Consider the following 19,226-nt stretch of genomic DNA (forward strand, 5'->3'; position numbering starts at 1 on the left):
TCCATTCTCAAACCATCAGCTGAAATCACAAATCCCAAATACACAATCTCCTCTTGCATAAAATAACACTTTTTCAAATTAATCATCAACTTCTCCTCTTTCAATCTCTGTAGTACTTGTCTAACATGCTCAAGATGTTCTTCCTTAGTCTTACTAAATATCAAAATATCATCCAAATAAACAATCACAAACTTACCCAAGAATATTTTCAGAACTTCATTCATCAACCTCATGAAAGTACTAGGTTCATTAGTCAAACCAAAAGGCATAACCAACCATTCATACAAACTGTATTTTTTCTTGAAAGTAGTCTTCCCTTCATCACCTTCTTTGATTTTGATTTGTTGATAGCCACTCTTTAAATCAATCTTGGTAAAATACTTCACTCCACTCAAGCAATCCATTATGTCATCCATCCTTGGCATAAGAAACCTATATTTAACTATAATCTTGTTAATAGGTCTGGAATCAGTACACGTTCTCTATTCTCCATTCTTTTTTGGTGCTAATATAGTAGGTACAACACATGGACTCAAAATTTTCATAAATTCATGCACTTGTCTATTAAGTTCTTCATTCTCTATAGGTGTCAATCTATAAGGTGCTTTGTTTGGAAAACTACCTCCAGGAATAAGATCCATATGATAACTTATACTTCTCATTGGTGGTAAACCATCAGGAATATCCTCAGCAAAAATATCTTTATACTCATTCATCAATTCAATAATTTCTTTTGGTACTTAGTTACCACTATCTATTGTTACTCGATCATTACTAGCTTTTGTTGTCACTCATTCATTACTAGCTTCTACAATCACCTAGTCCTCTAGGAATTATGGAAAAATATACTTGATCGTTCTTTTTCAAATTTCTTTCCATTAACCATGTAAATGTTGAGATAATGGGTGTTGCACACATTGCATAATATTGTTATTTTATTATTTTATTTTATTATGTAATGTTGTGCCTAGATGGACATGCAACATGTAAAGATTCTCATGGAATATTCTTGATGAGTTGTATTGTAACATTGTGAAAATATTTTATGTAATTATTTAATATTGGGGAAAAGAATTAAATGTCCAATATTAAATGTGGGGTCAGTGGGTTAGGTAGCACATGGCTTTAGCACATGGTTTATGTAATACCACTTGGTGGTTTTGTGGGACTTGCTACTATATAAGCAGCCACAAGGGTAGTTGTTGTAGAGAGAGAGTGATACAGAGAAGACAAAAGGCAAGAGTCGAGCGGGACAAGGCTTGATAGGTTAGCCAAAGGAGCATTTGTGAAGGTTGAAAGCATGGCATGGGATGTGTGGATTCATGCTTGTTCACATAGTTTTCTCGGTTATGGCTATGGCCATGAAGGCTTCCATGGTTGTATGGCAATGGTATTTTTTGCTGAATAATATATGGTGATGGATGCTTTTGGAGGCTGGATTTTTTTCCTCAATGAGGATTTCCCAAGGTATATCTTGTGTCACATTTTATGGGTATGTTGTCTATTCTCTTGCATGTGGATTTTAATTCCATGTTTATTTTAGATCTATTATGGGTTATGTGGAAACGGTTATATTGTTTATTGCCAAGTTTTCTTACAAGTGGTATCAGAGCTATGGTTTTATTATTATTGTAACCCTAAATTGAATCCATGGGAATGCATGAGAGGATAAAAGAAAGCGCAAGATATATGAATGTCTTATTGCAGATCTGAGGGTTCTGGATTTGCTATTATGATGGGATGTTAAAAGATTTGGGCATGTGAAATTGTAGGACAAAAGATATTTTCGGATGTTTCATTTAAAATGAGGGTTTTGGGGGGGGGGGGGGGGGGGGGGGGGGGGGGGGTAGCTTGCATAAATGACCTCCTGGGTAAAAAAAGACCTCACCATTGGATTCGGGTCAACAATTCTATTAAATTTGATATATAATATGCCCTAGTTTGGCCATGTTAAAAGGAAATGAAAGAGTTTTTTAGTTTCAGCGCATGATGGCCGTCAAATTTAATTCCATCAAAATTTTCGTCACTGAAAAAATAAAAAATGAAAAATCGTACTGAAAATGATAAAAAGACTGTCTTAGCAAAACATCCATAACTTTCTCTCAGAATATCAGATTTCAGAGTTCTTACAGGCGTTGGAAAGATAATTCAGAGCACTACAACATGGTGTAGGTTTGGTTCTATGATTTTGAGATTCTTTTAGGTTTTAAGATCCCTAAAGTCAGATGTTGTTTATTTTGAGCACGAATTGGGGCATAACTTGGGCATACGGAGTCAAATTTTGGACTTCGAGTAGTCAACGGAAAGCTCTTAGAGAGCTCTACACATTGGTTTAGATTTGGTGCAAGTTTGGCATGATTTATTTGTTGATATATTTATCTAAATAGTTTATAGGTATATTTTGATTATGGTAACTTGTGAGTTTATGGCATTGAAAGATTTAAGATTTGATGTCATTGTATACTCAGTTCATATTCAGATTGGTCTCATGATGATATGGTTATCAGTGTTTGGTTTGGATATGTATGATGACTTGTTGGATCTACAAGTTGTGCAGTGTTGTAAGTGGTCTATACTTACAGGTTGCATTTATAGCTTGGTTATGGGTTGTCTTTTCCCATTGATCTTTCATTATTGATGCATATTCAGATTGGTGGCTTGGATTTGGGTTGTCTATGCCCTAAGTCATATGATTTGCTGATTTTTTTCTTCATGTAGAAGGGATGAGATGTTGTTACCAGGTACAGTCATGGCAGAGGATTATGGTTGACTATGTTGATAGGTTGGACATATTGAGAGTCAGATGCTCGATTCATGGATGTGATCATGGTGCCATAGATTTTGGCATGACATGATTGGTTATACAGGTACATCCTTGATGTTCATTAGCTTGGATTTCTGATTTGGTTATGGTGGTATATCTTCTTGGTTGAGGATCATGGTTATTTAGTTTCTTTTGAGGAGCTCATGATGTGCACTTTGAGTTCTTTGATGGTTGGATGCCTTGGTTGATTCTCATGGTTAGAAGATGGTTTTTCATCATTATATCATGGATAGCTTGGATACACGGTTTAGTGGGAGCTTGTGACAGTGATGGGGTGACAGTGCAGGATTAGTTCTTTGTTTGATTTGGATCTTCATATAGGAGATGGATTTTATGATGCCATAGGTGACTTGTTACCACAGTTGAGTGGGAGTTGTTGGCATTGATATATTTATTGAGTGTTTGCAGATGTTGCAAGTTTGTCTTAGATCCTGTTGCTGCAAAAGCGTCTTTGACATTTGCATGGTGCACTTGTTATCTTCATAGTGTTTGAAGATGGTTAGATCTTGAGGACTCATGGAGTTCTTGGTTATCTTCATGGTGTATGGAGATGGTTCTTCCTGGTATGTGGAGATGGTTTTTTTCATGGTGTGCGGAGATGGTTGCATCTTGAGGACTCACAGGGTTCTTGGCAAAGGTGTGATTTATGCTTTTATTCGGCATGTTATCCTTGGTATGAGGATAGTTTCATTATTATGTCATGGTATACTCTTGATACGCATTTAGAGTTGTGACATGTTATTGTGTGTTCATATGGAGCATGTTATCTCTTTAGTTGAGAGGGTAAGATCATGTTGTCATGTTTATGTTCCTGAGGCCATGGTTGGAACTTTTTGACATTGATCTTGGTTTAGTTTCTTGGTATTGAGTACACTGATCATAAGCTAGATACTTCATGATATTGCTATGTTGCATTTGGAGTTGGCATGGATTGATTGGTTATAGGTGCTCATGGATACTTAGAGACGGTGGTGACACTGATTTCTCTTAGATTAGAGAAGTATTTGTTGGGACAGTTGATGGTTTCAGCAAGAAGTTCAAGGGGCAGTCACCTGATATGGACTTGAGAGGAGATTATTCTTAGATGAGTCTTGGTTGGAGACTTGGGTATCTTGATGAACATTCTCATTCCCCACTCTTGGTCTACTCGGCGGTTTGCTACTTGAGAGGTATAGCCCATTATTTTCTCTCAGTTGCATTATATTTATGCTTGTCTTTCATGGATATGGATCTTGAGCTATGGTACATGAGTTAGTTCTGGAGGGTTCATTTGAGAGATGATTTAGCATTGGTTATCTCCATGTGTATATGTTGTTATGCTGGTTGAGTTTGGGAGATGGTTTTATATTAGGCATATTCTTTGGATTAGGAATGGCTATTCCTTGGTTTAGGAATGGTTTTATTGAGTTTGATCTTCTTGTGAGAGGCTTACATCCATGATGAGTTATATGATATGGTTTGGGTGTTGTTGAGGCTTCTTGTTGGGGTTTTATGGAGGAGATCATACTTGCACAGTTTACATCTAGAGGTGTGTGTAGAAGGACATGATACAGGTTATGATTTGCATGGTTTCTCTGGTCTTGGTTATCTTCCTAGATGTTCAGTTTTTCCTACATTGGATTTGAGATTGGTTAGAGATTCTGATCACTAGTTTGTGCTCATGTATGTCATGTGAGAGATGACATGGTTATTTATTTCTCTTTCTTCTGTTGGTTATGGTGAACTTGGGAGAGCATTGGAGACTTGTTATGAGAGTTTTTTTTTTCTTGCAGGATATTGGTTTATGTATTGTGGATGTCCTTGATACTACATGGATTCAGTTCTTTGAGATGTTGTGAGTGGATTGGTTATAGATTTGACATTATCTTTTGTAGAGGGAGCTTCTTGGTATATATGTGGCAGGTATTTCTCTTGAGGCTTGTGATTGTAGGTTGCAGATTGGATATGTCGGTGATATGAGATTCACTTGTTATACCTTTGAGGTATGGATAGTTGGATAGGTTTGGCACTTGCTGTGGGTGCTATTTCAGCTATGGATATTTTGACAACTATGGATACATGTGATTACCATTGGATCAGGTTATTTGTGCTTGGAATTTTAGTTGGTACAGGATTTTATGATCTTCTAATGCGACAGGTTGGGTGGTTTTCTCTTTGGATGGCTTCTATGTATGTCCAGTAGCAGTGGCATAAGAGGAGGTGAGATCATTCATGTTTGAGATGCTGGATACTTTGATTTTGTTGCGGGTACCAGGATGGAGCAGTTGGTGTATTTTGATCCATGATGGTGGATGTGTTGGGAGGGATTGTTCCCTTGTTCTTTTATGTGGCTACGGATTGACCCTATGCAATGTATACAACAAGTGGGAGATTGTTGAGATAATGGGTGTTGCACACATTGCATAATATTGTTATTTTATTATTTTATTTTATTATTTTATTTTATTATGTAATGTTGTGCCTAGATGGACGTGCAACATGTAAAGATTCCCATGGAATATTCTTGATGAGTTGTATTGTAACATTGTGAAAATATTTTATGTAATTATTTAATATTGGGGAAAAGAATTAAATGCCCAATATTAAATGTGGGGTTAGTGGGTTAGGTAGCACATGGTTTATGTAATACCACTTGGTGGTTTTGTGGGACTTGCTACTATATAAGCAGCCACAAGGGTAGTTGTTGTAGAGAGAGAGTGATAAAGAGAAGACAAAAGGCAAGAGTCGAGCGGGACAAGGCTTGACAGGTTAGCCAAAGGAGCATTTGTGAAGGTTGAAAGCATGGCATGGGATGTGTGGATTTATGCTTGTTCACATAGTTTTCTCGATTATGGCTATGGCCATGAATGCTTCCATGGTTGTATGGCAATGGTATTTTTTGCTGAATAATACATGGTGATGGATGCTTTTGGAGGCTAGGTTTTTTCCCTCAATGAGGGTTTCCCAGGGTATATCTTGTGTCACATTTTATGGGTATGTTGTCTATTCTCTTGCATGTGGATTTTAATTCCATGTTTATTTTAGATCTATTATGGGTTATGTGGAAATGGTTATATTATTTATTGCCAAGTTACTTATAGCAAATTCTCATAGTAGTACACTTAACCTCATCTGGACTTTCAATTAAAGGAAACAATATTTTCTTCTTCCCATTCACCCAAAGAGTATATTGACTCAATTTCCATCATGTACAATATATCTATCATATTGCCAAGGTCTACCCAAAAAAATATGATAATAATCCATAGGCATAATATAACATTGAACTTCATCAAAACAATGTCCAACCTTTCTTCAAAATGCATTGCTCACTTACCAATATCTTATGCTCATCTTTGATCCATGAAACATGATAGGGTTTAGGATGTTTTAGCCTTTGCAACTGCAACTTTGTAACCAACTCTTTTGATGCCAAATTTGTAGAACTTCCATTGTTAATGATCACCTTGCAACATTTTCTAGCCATCTTACATCTAGTCTTGTAAAGACTTCTCCTAATGATAGGTTCCTCATCACATCTCTTATTACATAAGGTTCTTCTCACCATCAAATTTTCTCTATCCTTAGGTCCACTCAATGAACTATTAACATCTCCTTGAATCAAAAAATTTCTATTACCTTGTCCAATTTCAAAAGATCTATTTTCTTCTTTACCACATCTAAAACAATTACCATAGAAACTACCTCTAGAATAAGAATTGCCTCTTCCTTGGTAAGGACTAGTACCTTCTCAATATGAACTACCACCTTTCCACTCAGTCTTGTATTTATCATCATTCTTCCATTTACATTTTCCTTTATCTTGCAGAGAACTATCAGATGTACCACCTTCACCATAAGATCTACCTCTGCTTCTCCAAAATCTACCACCTCTACCTCTTTTTCTTTGTTCATGCTTCTTTGTCAAGATCTACTCAGCTTTCAAAGTATATTGATATGCTTCTTCCACACTTTTCAAATTCACAAAACTTAGCTCATCCTAGATTCTAGATCTCAGTCCATTTAGATATCTTTTAATTTTCTCAACATCATCATCTACATGTCCAGATCTGATGTCCAATCTATAGAATTCCTTAGTATATTCCTTTACACTCATGTCTCTTTGTCTCAAATTTTGCATCTTTCTCAATAAGCTAACTTGATAATCAAAAGGAAGAAATTTGTTCTTTACCTTGTTCACCATCTTCACCTAAGTTCTGATCTTTTCATTTCCTCTCCTTTGTCTATTAGTTTGCATATGCTTGCACCATAGTGAAGCATGACCTTTCAACCTAGTAACTACAAGTTTCACCTTCCTATTATTAGGAATGTTTTCATACTCAAAGAACTTCTCCATATCAGAGATCCAATCCAACACAACATTGGTGTCCAATTTTCCATCATAAGGAACAACTTCTACACTAGGCATTGAATGTGCCCTAGATAATGCTCTCAACAATATTTCCTCATCTTGATCTTCTTTAAGTTCTAGATTAGGATTTGGTGCTACCACTTCATCATCACTCACATCATCGAGATGTCTCCTCTCCTCTAGGCTATCTATACAACATCTAATCTAGCCATAAATTTTTTTAATGCATCTAACACGATATTATCTACATTTCCTCTACCTCAAACCATCTTTACAAATTAGGTTCCTACAAGATCATAACCCTTGGTAAGTTATAGGTCAAATCCATAGATCTGCAACCCTACAAAAAAATTCAAATTAGGGTTCTACATGATGTAATCTCCACAAGGATGAACCTCATGGTCTGATACTACTTGACACAAGGAGGGAAAGATGAACTATGGGCAAAGGCACACCCAACAATCCAAACCAACCTTGCAGAGTTAACACAGTAGAAGAAAAAACACAAAGAGAACAACACCACAAAGATAGAGAACAAGATACTTTTATTAATTCATTAAATGATAAGCATACATGCCTAGCTATAAGGCCTTCTAGGTTATGGCCAAATAAAACATACGTTAAAGATCTAAGATCTGGCTTCAAATTTGCACCATGTGCAATAGACTTTTTCAGTCCTCCAAAATCTCTAAGTTCTACTTCTAAAGATCTCTACAAAAATCTCATTCTCATTCTACTCTAACTCTAAGCCTAAATGCCCTATTTATACTTTCCAAAAAAGATTACAGAAGATTCTAGAATATTACATAATAGAAAGGTTGACCCAAATATGGTCTACACACATCCCAAGACAAGATCTAATCATAAAAGTCACATTCAAAATTAATCATGCAAATCAGCTCTCATTAAGAATCAAAATGTAGAAAATGCATCCAAAATGTTGACACTCAGCACATGAAGGATCACTTGGCATATGAAGGATCACTCAACACATGAAGGATAACTCAACACACATTGTAGAACTTAGCATAAACTATAGAGTGAGATGGGATAACACACTAATCCAAGTGTTAACATGACGTTGGATAACTTCAATTTGGCTTATACTAGAAAATTACTTGCACTCAAAATTTGTTGCAACTCGAAAATGACTATAACTCAGCAACAACTGATAGAATAAACACAAATGAGTAGGATAACACATCAACCTAACATTGTTATGGGTACTAAATCCATGCAAGTGGATAGTATGTGCATAACTATGGATGTAAAGGAGAACCCAATTTTTGGGTAAGGAGCAAATATTGTTGGTAATATTAGTAATACCATTATTTATACTAGTTCTAATGATGAGGAAGAAGAGGAAAAGAAGAAGAGAGAATGAAAGGTAAAGAAGAGAAAAGAAGAAGTGGAAAAGAGGAAGAAAACAAATGACAAAAGGAAGAAGAAAGTAGAAGATGCAAAGAAAGAGGATGAGGAAAAGAAGAGAGTAGATGAACATAAGATAAAAGGTACCATACTCTTAGCAATTTTAGTAGTTGGAACATCAGCAACAACATCTATTACATCTAATGATGAATACCAAAAAGAATTAATGGGCACCTTGAGTAAGTTATTTTAGAAAACCCTTGCTGAAGTCTTGGAGCACATGTAGAAGATAGTTTCCACAACTATAGAAAATCTAGACTTGTAGGATATGGTAAAGGAGTTAGTGAAGACCTTTGATGAGGAATTTACAACTTTGACTAAAGTAGCATTAGCACAAGTGTAGATAAATCATGAAGTAGCCCTATTTATCATAGTTTGCACCAATGTGTGCAATGATATGAAGGAACTTGATGGAAACATCAAGGAATTGAGAAAATGTATTATTCAAGGTAAGAAGTTGTATGGACAGTTTGCAATGTCTTACACTTACCTATCAAATTTTGATGCAAAGATCAAAGGCCATACAAGTGAGCTTTAGACACTCAGTACAAGATTGTAGGAACCTAATATCAGACTTAAAGATTTAGAGGATGACATTGAGAAGATCCAGAACGTTTTCAGAAGCATTAAATGTGACAAGCATAAGGTAATAAGAAGATTCTCTATTCTTAGAGAATATCAAGCACCTAAAGTTGTAATTTTGCAAAGGTAATTGGAGGAATGTCTTTTAGCAAAGAATTCCTATGACAAATTTACCTATATTGACCTGAGTGCAATTGAAGTGGCATCTTATGCACTTTGTGCACTCATTTGTATATTAGATACAATCAAAGGAAATTGGAAGAAAGAATTTGATAGACTAAAGATTGATTTTTTGGATTGCATATCCAAAATGACGAGCTGATCTTTAGTAGGCAACAAGTTTTTTTGATACAATTTTGGTACATTCATTTTTAAAGGAAAATTTATATAGATTTAAATGTATATGTAAGAGGGAGCTTATGAATCTATCAATGTAAAGGAGTGATAAGGAATGTAATGATCCATCAAGACATGAATAAAATTGTTATGTTTTGAAGGTGAGTTTTGTGTAGTTACTTTAAATTGTTTTATTATGTATGACATCATTTTGGGACTTAGCCAATTTTTCCAAATTTTCCATCAATTCCAAAGGGGGAGATTGTTGGCAATATGGTCAGTTAGATGTCTTGATGATTTTCATTTATGGCAACGCACATTCAGCATTTTAGTTATGCATTTAGAGATACAAAATTGTTTAAGTATGAGTTAGTTTCCAATAGCATAGAGTACAATTCTTAAGAATACTGACAATGCATAGAGAGTTAGCTCTTGTGTAGTTGAGAAAAAGTTCATGACATTGTCATGATGATGTGTACCAGTGCACATGTGTGTATAGATAGTATGACATAAGTTATACTAAGATTAACAGTGCGAGCATTTAACAATGATAGTAAATAGAGTTGTATAGCTTTAGGAATTATTTTGCTTACAAAATAATCACTAAGTTATGTTGAGATGACTATGTAGATATTATTCCATAAGTTATTTTATATTATGTCAAATGTGTGAAGATATGAAGTTCAATAGTGCAAAGTTCTATGATTGTGCAAGGTATAAGTAAAGATCTTATCTTATATAGATAATGTAGAAGTGACATGATTAGATGTGACATGTAAACTATTGTGAGAACTATTTGTGAGCCTTATGTGATGTGAAATATGATGTAAGATTAGAGCAAGTGCAAGTTACAATAGCAAAGCAAGTATTGTATGTATACCTATCTTGTGAAGGAATTGAATTGTATAATTGCATGTTAGGGCACTGGGCTCTTCTTGCATATATTGTAATTGTTCTACCAACTCCTAATAGGGTTGAGGCTTCTAACAAGTCCTAGTCCTCTAACAAGGACTTGAGACACTATATGTACTTCATAGACTCCTAACAGGGCCAATATCCTTAACATGATCTTGTTGTTTAGTGAATCATCTAGTGGGTATCATTTCCACCAAGGTTTTCCCTTGGCCAAGATTACTTAGTTAACAAATAATGGTGTAATGAGTTATCTATCTACATGGTTATATTTACTATTCAACATTTTTGGTTTAATTTTATATGCAAGTTATGAAGTAATTAACAATTTTTAGTTGTGGACAAAATTTTGTAAAATACTAATTCACCCCCCCACTCGCTCTCAGTATTATCTATTTCTAACATAAAAATGTTTCAACTATAGAAGTAAGAAAATATTTGAGTTTGCAAATGTAAGGATTGATGAAAATTTTGGTACTAAAGAAAAGATGGTAGATTATAATTCTGACGAAGAAGAGGATAAATTTGGAATTGTTAGAAAGAATGTTGAAGTTTTCTTTGACACTAACAATGACTTGCAGAATGATGTGCTATGTGTTGAGCATGGAGAAGAGGAGAGGTTTGAACCTAGAGATGAGATAAGATTTGAGATGTCCACTCCCACCTCTAAAATAATTATGAGAAATAATCACCCTCAAGAGAAGATAATTGGGAGCAAGGATAAATGTGTGATGACAAGGAACGGAGTGAATGAGGAATTATGTCTAATTTCTCGAATGGAAACTAAAAGCACAAATGAAGCTTGTAAGGATGATCATTTAATTCAAGTAATGAAAGAAGAATTGGGTCAAATTAAAAAGAATGAGACATGGGAGTTACTTCCTAGACCTAAAGACAAGAATGTGATATGAACCAAGTGGCTATTCAAGAATAAGATGAATGAGAAAGGAGAAGTTATGAGAAATAAGGCCAAACTTTTTTGCAAAGGTTACTCATAGCACGAAGGCATAGATTACAAGGAAACTTATGCACCTATAGCCAGAATGGAAGTAATAAAGATTGTGATGTGAATATCAGGATTTAACTCTGTGATTTTGAGTCAAACTCGATGACCCATGTTTCATGAGTAGTGATTCAACATGAATCCATCTCTCATGAGAATAAATGGAACACTTAGCACTCATTGGATCTAGGTGATGCTCACAGGGGTGAAGTACCGGGACTTCCCGGGAGGTCACCCATCCCAGTACTACTCCAGCCTGAGCGCGCTTAACTACGGAGTTTCCTCCATAGTTAAACCCAAAGCTTGCAACCCCATTTGCAAAACCTTCACCAAGTGTTGTGCCTTATGAACCATTCATTAGAAAGCCCCTTAAGCTCATCAATTGATAAGTAGGAGTGGATTATTCCTTCTTGGAGGTAGATTTATTTCTTGCCTAAGAAAGAAATAGAGTTATATTTCATAGAGTACAGCTGAGGTAGAGGATGTTGTAGTAGAAAATAACTATTATCAAGTTATATGGATGAAGAAAAGGTTGAAGGATATTAGGATTGAGTTCACAGAACCTATTATTATTTACTATGATAAAACAAGTACATTGAGTATGTCTAAGAATTTTGTATTTCATTCTATGACAAAACATATAATTATCAAGTATCATGTTTTGAGAGAGAAGGTAGTAGGAAGGAGATAAGATTGGACAATGTAAGTACTAAAGATCATGTTGTAGATACCTTTATGTAGCCTTTTCCTAAAGCTACTTTTGAGTACTTGAGAGGTATGCTTGGGGATATGCCCCTACCTACTTCTAAGTAGATGATGCAAAGAGTGCATCAATCCAGTGGTATAGAGCATTATGGTTAGACTAGACTGAATGCTAATGTCATGTATGGGGGAGTATCTATTATGTATTAAGTCATTAAGGACTCTTGGTATTTTGCATTGAATAGTGTCTTTGGACACTTGAGCTAATTGAAGAGTTGAATATGTAGTTATAAAAATTGGTATTTTTTATTTGTTTTGAGTTCATTGACATTGATGTCAATAGGGGAGAATATATGCATGAAAAACATCTCCTAAGCTATGAGGGAGAAGAACTCATAAGTATGTATGAGGATAAGATATCTCTTTAGGGAGATTTAGAAAAATTCATGTAAAAGAAGCAAGAGTATGCACCTAATGTACATATGATGTATTGTGAGCCATTAGTGTGAAGTGAAATATTGATGTCCATCCAAAAATAGGATATGCATATGATGTATTGAGATCTTTTAGCATGTGAACAACTGATGCTAGTTCTACCAACCAAAGGATTTTAGATTGATGAGGAAGATTTCTCAATAGTAGCAGCAATATAGTACAATTTGGTGTTCTTGGAACTTAGATGTTTTTATCTATGTTGCCATCAATTCCAAAGTGGGAAATTGTTAGCATGAATTCTGATGATACTACATTGGGGGAGTATCCAAAGTATTGGAGAGTATTGATATGTTGTATTCATGTTTGTCTTTGTCATTCATGTCAACATAGTAGTATTTCTATGAATACTAGGAGAACAATAGTTAGAGATCTTACTAGTATGAACAATGGTTTGATTGTTTGGTGATGCATAATTAAGAACATGTTCCAAACTATGTCCTGATGACACGGTTAAGTGTGTAGGGTTTGAGTCAATGGAATATGACAATTGTACTTGATTTATTAAGAGTACTGCAAAAACATACTAATGGAAAACAATGTTCTAATGATTGATTGATACCTTTCATCTGAGATGTAATGAAGAAGTGTACAATCATACAGTGATAGAGGATAGTTTTATGGTGATTTTAGCAAGTGTACAAGTTATTTTATTGCATGTGTAAACTTTTGTATAGACTGTAAGCCAATAGTTCTATTGTAATTGTAATTTAATTAATTGGGAAAGCTTGAAGGCCAACTCAAGGAATTATTATGAAGATATGGTATAAAGGAAATTTTTTTTCCTTATTCATAATGTGGGAGTGTATCTTGGATTAGAGGATCAAGTCGGATGTGAAGTAAATTGTGAAGTGTGAAAAGTAGCAGAATGCTTACTGAATGCGAGTAAGCAATCCAAGGGATTATTAGATGCATAGTATGAAATCTGGTTACAAGATATGAAGGAGAATAAGTCTGATTGATAGGACAAAGATAGAGGAAGAAAATACATTTCAATTCTATTATTCTACAAGGAATAATACAAAGATCATTTGGATAGTTCATTCATTAGTCTTAACCTTGAAGCTCTTTGGGTAGTGGGTCTAGCCATCTTCCAAAGCTCCTAACAAGGTTGGAATCTCCTAACAGGGATTCAAAGTCTCCTAATAGGGACTTGTATGTACTGAATATTGTAATAGACTCCTAAAAGGGTATATCCTCTAACAATGAATATTTATATTTGTACATCATCTTTTGGGTACCAACCCCATTAGTGTTTTCCCTCTGATCAAGGGTTTCCCTAGTTAATATATCTAGTGTTAATTGTGTACGAGTATCTTGTTGTGGTTTTAGTTTATATTACTCATGTGGTTAAGTTTATTTAAGGTTGATGATTGTAATAATAGATGGATAACTGATTCACCCCTCCAACCCCCACTCTTAGTTATATTAGTGGATTATATATTCTAATAGTGTCACATGTAATCAAAGACATGAATGGGGATGTATTGTTAAAATTAGGCATTGAAGTTGCATTAGAGAAGTTTTTGGTCTTGATACTACTAAAGATGTGACTGATAGTATAGATTTTAATCTATTTGAGGAAGATCTTGATCAAGAAGGAAAAAATGTGTAACAAAATTTGATAGTTTCCTTCTTGAAATAAGTAGATGGGATCAAATTAACACCTTTGACTATTTCATAAACCATAAGTAATTGTGAGCATTACAATGAAACTTTTTTGAATGCCCATACTCCCCACTATGAGATACTAAGGTTGAAAAATTAAAGGAAATTCTATCAGATCACAATTTGGGTGTTGTAGGGTATTCAAACATATGGGGATGTAGTAATTTATGACTTCCCTAAATACATAGAAATAAATATCAATAAGGGATTGAAATTTTTGAAGAGAGAGTCCACATATTTTAGATCATACTCATTTTTTATACATATGATTCTCTTCTACACTAAGTACTATTTTACAAAGCACATAGATCTTGAGCTTGAGAGGGATGGTGAAACATTGGTTGTCCAACTATGTTCAACTATTATATTTATGGATTAAGAGGGTTCCAGCTATCTCCTATTTGAAAATCAATCTAGAATTGCTTTGATAAACAAAATTTTGTCTATGATTGATGATTTTCCCCATCCATTGAAGATTTTCTTAAGGTGTATTAATTTTAATTCAAAACTAAAGATGTGTTACAAATGGGGAGACATTTATTTCTACCATTATAACATAGTCATTAGGATATATGGATTCCTAGAGAGCCCTTTTGTGCTTAGTAAATATGTCCCTTCGAGAATTGGTTTCCTTGAAGTAATAAGACAGATTGCTAAATAAGACAGATTGCTATGTTGCAAGACACCAACTTCCCTCTAGATAATGCTAGAAAAGGAACTTTCTTTCCTGACTAATAGCCCTAATTTTCACTATGCCAAAAATTTTATTTTATTTTTTTAATGTAAAAATGTTCTAATACTATTTTATAGTTTGGGTTTGTTCAAAAATTAAATTCCTTTTTTCCAGAAAAAACCTAACCTAATATTTTTGCCCTAGCCCAATTTGAAGTTTTGCCCTAGTTTAGGATATTTTAATGTCCTACAGGTTTTGTCCTTTTATTTTTTATTTAAATTTTCCTTAGTGCATGATAAAGTATGGCTTTATCCTTAGGTTTTATGTTCAATTAGATGATCATATGGTATTTTTCATATTTTCCATCATGTGATATGATCTTATGATCAAAGTTTCAAGTGTCTAATCATAAGCCTAAGTTTTCCCTCTCCCAACATTATAAAGTGAAGGCTAGAAAAGGATCGTAAAGGTGAATTTTGAGTCTCCTAATGTTATGATAGGAAAAGTAATCATGGCATTGTGAAGGATTGTTATTATGGTCTAGATCATATGATTGTACTTGCAATGTTTCATTGTAAATGTTTTGCAATGGATAGTAAGAGATATGACCTTACAATGATTCAAAAAATGTACAAGCATAAAGGTTTTCAAGAAGGCTTTCAAAGCTGCAAGGATAAGGAGATCATAAGATTGTAAGCCATTAAGATGTTGAAGTTAAGTGATAAGATGTTATGATAAACTAATGATTGTGAGATAAAGGTGAACTTTTGACCATATGAAGATAGGGAGAGCCTAAAATAGTAAGACATTAGGAAAGATAAATGATAAAGTTTCTAAAGCTATGATAAAGAAAGGCCACAGTATATGTATGATCAGGAGTTAAAGGAAATGGTTAAGAGAAGACTTTCAAAGTTATGGAGAGGCTTAGTTAACCATGATCAAGAGATCATAACACAAGAAAAGGTGAGGCGTGATGTTATGCTAAGCTATGATCATAAGATCGTAAGGACTAAGATACATGTTGGTGATGCTACAAGGGTTTTATAAAATGCTAAGCATAAGTTCATGGCTCCAAAAGAAGACATAGTTTTAAATGTTCCAATCTTACGATAAGTTGTGGCTCGTAAGATTGTAAGGGCCAAATTCCAAGCTTATAAGAATAGAAAGGGTTTGAATTCTAAGTGAATTATAAAATTGTAAACCCTAAGTTTGACAAGAAAATGATATTTTTTCTTTTCTAAGCTATAAAATGATAGAAATCCCTTAGCTAATGAAATTTGAAAAAAGTACAGATAATGCAGAGCTAGATAGTTATGTCGATGCTACATTGAGGTGACAAGAAAAATTGAGTTTAAGGCCTGTCCATGCAAGAATTCAATGCATAGATTTTCTTGATGAAGTACACACAACATAAAGACATTCTTAGATTCTAGTTATAGATTACTATTTCTAGAAAAAGAGAATCTAGAGCAGTTGTAGAGTTTTCAATGCAAAGGTTTTATAGTTTGCAATGCTATTTATAGAATTTTTCAGATTCCTAACTATAAGCCAAGATGCCAGATAAAGAAGTGGAAGAAATAAAGGCTACAAACATGGAAATCACTGAGAGTTCTACTTCTAAGGTTGGAAAAACTTGATAGAGAAATCCAAATAAACTTATATATGAGTAGATGAAATCGTTCCTAGACTCTTGAAATGTTATCTCTACAAATGATCATGATTTAAAGGACCCATATACCTTTTGTAGAGATGCTATTTTTCCTAGTATCAATGGGTATGAATTTTTTAGGTACTTGTATCACAATACAATGGATAAAATCCCTATCTATAATCCATCAAGGAAGAATCTGGAAAAAGCCATCTTTCTAGAAGTATTTATGGATGTTGATTTGTTAAAGGCCTTAATTAAGTCTTATAATATAGTGACAAAGTAGTTTCATAGGTATGATGAAAGCACTCTATGCACATTGGAGCATGTCTCTTTCATTAAAACCTTTCAACTAAAAGGTGTAATGAACAAAACATTAGACCTAGTTGACCTTCGACAAAAGTTTGAGAGGAATACCAAAGCTTACGCAAGGAAATACATGATGCAACACATCCTAATTGACCTCAAGACTGTTGGGGACTATCCAAAGAAAGTAAAGAAGATGATGCCCTTGGATAAATTCAAGAATTATTTTGTGAAGATATTATATGATGTCCACAAGGTGGTAGGGAAGGACAGATCTCATATGGTATATCGAGTAGAGTACATTATATCCAGAGATATATAGAATGGATACCATGGGGGAGAATATGACTATGTGGACAATATCCTAGAGATGATGAAGGAAAATCTTGGGCTACCATAGGAAGAAGAAATGGGGAATGTCAAATTCCATCATTACTCATTATTGATGCACTTGATTTTATAAAATAATTTAGGGTATGTTATCCCACACTTTATTGATCAAAAATTTGATGCTAATGAAGAGTTTCTAGTTTACCTATGGACATGGGTATGGGATAGATTATATCACTACTCTGACTTTTTTTCCTTTTATAAACATTTTAGTTCTTTAATTATGAGGATGTTAGACCCTAGTTACTTTAGGGCTCTAGAGATTAGATCAGAATTAGGGAGACATTTTCTTATTCCCAACTTTTTCCTTCATGAGAGTGTATGGTTGTCCTGAGCCACCCTATATATTGCCCAAATATATCCGTCCTAGACTAGTCATAATTGAATTCATGTGGTAGTTGATTATTGTTAACAGAGAATACCTAGGGCCTAAATTTCATAAGGCTACATTTTTTTGTAGATGTTTTAGAATAAGATACTTTTCATTTGGAAAAGAATCCTTAGACTAGAATCATTCTTTCCTCCACCACTATAATTTATCAACTGCATTCAATAGAATGTATGACCCAAAAAATTACATGAGGAATACCTTGAAAGAAATTAGGAATTATGTGTTACAAAATAAAAAGGAATTACTAGATGAGGACCTGATTCCAAACAATGTAGCTGAGCGAGAAGCTGCTGACAAATTAGATAAATTTGATGATGTTTTGAAGGTAAGGGATGAAATGAAGAAAGAAAACCAAATTTTAAGGGTTTTTATTTGGATATCCCTTATCCACAAAGAATAAGTAAAATGGTGAATGATCATGTTGAGATCATGGTACAACTTCCCAAAGTGATGATTATAGAGAAGGAAAGGATAAATCATGATAGCCTAGAGCTAGATGTAACCTTGGAAGTTGAAGAAGATGAGCCAACTAAACCATCATGGGTTATTAAGGGTAAAAAAAGATAGAAAATGAACCATATACCTAAAAATGTAAAACATAGGAGCTTTAACTTATGCCTAGAAAGAATTAGTATTTTTTTTATTTAAGGCAAAGTTATATTCAAGACAGGATGAATTGAATAGAGAAGTATTTGACTGACCCTGAGTTAGTTGTAGCTAGACTAGATGACATAATTATTTAAGCTCAACTATTTGTAGAAGATGATGAGTTCATCAAATCCACCGAGTTTAAAATTTTCCTCTACAATGTTAAGTAGAGTGAACTAGTTTTGAAGTTAAAACTAGGAGAAAATGAGGAGAAGATCCAAGAATTAGCAGAAAAAATTCATGCCTATGACCTAGAGAGTAAATTAATTACTCCTAAGGAAGCTAGAGACCTAGTACAAAGAATTGTTATGCTTCTATTTCTTGGTTGGGATCTAGAACCATCTTTCATGCTTGACCAAAAAAGGAGACAAGAAAATGCAATATCTTATGAGGAATTTTGTGTAGTTGGACTTCAAAGGGGATCAAGTTTCAATATTAATTCCAAGTCCTTAATAGTATGGATCATGGCCCCCAACACTAATAAGCCAAAGTTGTTGGATGTGCAAAACACTACCTAAGGTAACATGATAGTTTGGACTCTTTAGGGTACATTAGGTACAAATATCTCTAAGGAAATAAAACATTTCTCATTCATGAATGAGGCTAAAGTGTCATGTTAATAAATAAAGGATAGAAGAACTAGATGCTAGAATTCAAGGGCTAGAAGTTGAAGTTGCATCTTTGAGAGAGAAACTAGCTAATGTACAAGCAACTACTCAAACAATAGAGCTAGAGTTAGAGGAAGTAGAGCCTAGGAGGATGAGAATTGATGTGCAATCTCTATAGAAGGGTGGTGAGGCAAGGATAACCGTCATAAAATACATGACAAGCCATAGGGTGGAAACTCTGATGAAAAATTCACAACAAGCTCA

Source organism: Cupressus sempervirens, chromosome 8, assembly GCF_028749045.1.
Source record: "Cupressus sempervirens isolate cs-2001-9-10 chromosome 8, ASM2874904v1, whole genome shotgun sequence".
Taxonomy (NCBI): domain Eukaryota; kingdom Viridiplantae; phylum Streptophyta; class Pinopsida; order Cupressales; family Cupressaceae; genus Cupressus; species Cupressus sempervirens.